The sequence below is a fragment of the Bombus impatiens genome, unplaced genomic scaffold, assembly GCF_000188095.3.
Source record: "Bombus impatiens unplaced genomic scaffold, BIMP_2.2 scf_2222, whole genome shotgun sequence".
NCBI lineage: Eukaryota > Metazoa > Arthropoda > Insecta > Hymenoptera > Apidae > Bombus > Bombus impatiens.
The window spans coordinates 2191116-2193050 of NT_178641.1; positions in this window are offsets into that span (position 1 = coordinate 2191116).

A 1935-nucleotide genomic window follows, 5' to 3' on the forward strand; every position below is an offset into this window, starting at 1 on the left:
CCCCCCGCTCCCGTTCACCATCCTGCGATTCGTAATATTGTTAATTAAATGTCGTAACTCCGCTCTTTGTGTTTCACAGGGCATAATGATATTAATTATCCGTCGCGACTCGTTCGTTCGTTCGTTCGAACGAGTTCCGATGCGTAAAGCCATTATTAATCGGATGTTAATAAATAGCAAGCGGCGCTAGCGGAGAAAAATTTCTCGGCCGCTATGCCTGTTCCGACGAGAAAAGGAGCGAGAGAGCCTTAAAAAACGCCACCATCTCTCACCACGTTCGTCCGGCCAATATACACGCGTACGTGTAGGCGCACATCTCGTCGTTTCTCCTCGGGAGAGCGTCGCCTACTCTCGGAGAAATCCAGCCTGCGGGGAGGGAAAAAATATTGCATTACCTTCTACGCTAATAGTTTCCTTTGACGGCCCATCAGCGTCTGCCTTTAATCTAGGCGGCCACAAAGGAACTCATCCTTCACCCTCTCACGCGCCCGCGCTCTCGCTCCCTCTCGCACTACCCTCCGCTCTCACTCTCGCTTTCTCGTTCCTCGACGTGGAAGCGCGTGTACGCGTAAAGTACGCATTTGTCCGTGATCCGCGGCACGCCGCGCGCACGCGGTTGCTGTCAGTGGAAAATAGCAAAAAAAAAAAAAAAGAAAAAAAGGAAGGAAAGAAGGAAGTAGAGGAAAGAAGAAAAAAATAGAAGGGAGAAAGAAAGAAAGCTCGCGCGCGAGAACCGACCAGCGCGCGACGAGAATTATCGCGGAGGTCGTCCTCGGTTGCTGACGAATAGAAGCACGTGGGGTGAAAGGGGTAAGGGCATGCCGAGAAGATTCGAGCAGGGCAAGGAGCGCAGAAGGGGGTGCTAGAAAAGAAGGGAATGGGACAAGGAAGGAAGGAGAAAGGGAGGAAGAGAGGCCGTTTTTTAAACACAAACTCGCTTCGGCACCGCGAACCTCTGTGTTTTACACAGTCGAGGGTATGTTCTCCTCTTTTTCGCGAGCCCTGCACCGTCCCACCCTCTCATTCAATAGTACCACCCTCCTTTTAGCCTCGGCTTCTCTTTTTCTAACCGAGTTCCGGTATCTTTCTTCGACTTTCTATTCGCAGCTCTCTCTATCTGTCTCCCTCTCTCTGTCTCTCTTTCTTTCATAGTGCTCTAACTCTCTCATCCTTCAGTGATACGATTTCACCCTCTTTCCTTGCCTTGCCTTGCCTCGCCTTGCCTTGCCTTGCCTTCCCTCGGGCATCGGGATCCCTCCCACCCTCGAAGCGACTACCTTTGCCTTCGGCTAAAGAGGGAAATGAAAGCGAAACTGTTCAGCGATGCTCTCACCCGACGTTGTGTTTCTCTCTCTCTTTCGGTCCCTCGCGCGGGCTCTCGTCTCTCCTTTTTCACCCTGTGTCGCTCGCCTCTTCGTATTCTCTCCCTCGACGTGTATCTCTCGCTCGCTCCGACTCCTACTCACCCTCCCTTTTCCTTCCTCCCGTGTGTCAGCCCTCCTCGTGCCACCCTTCTAATTTTTCCACCTCTTTCACTAAAATTAAAATCAATAGTAGCACCACGTGCCCGGGGACCCCGCCAGGAACACCGCCACCCTCATCAGCCGCCGCGTCCCTCGAACCCTGAAAACTGCTTCGAAATAGTGCCTCGTATCGATACACTTTCTCTCGATCGTCGCGTGATTTCACCGACGTTCTCTCTACATACACAGCGCTCCGCTCTCCGTCCTTTTTTTCCTGTTTGTTGTTTTTTTTCCCTCTGCGCGCTCTCGCGTTGCTCCTTTTTTTTCTCACCGCGTCGCTTTCGCTGTGGAATTTCGTTAAAATCCGTTTGGCAGCGACCGTGAGCGGTGGATTTAATCCCGCTGTAGCCGCGGTGCGTATAACGCGAAATATTATTGCATACACGCGATCGAAGAGAGGACAAACCGCCTC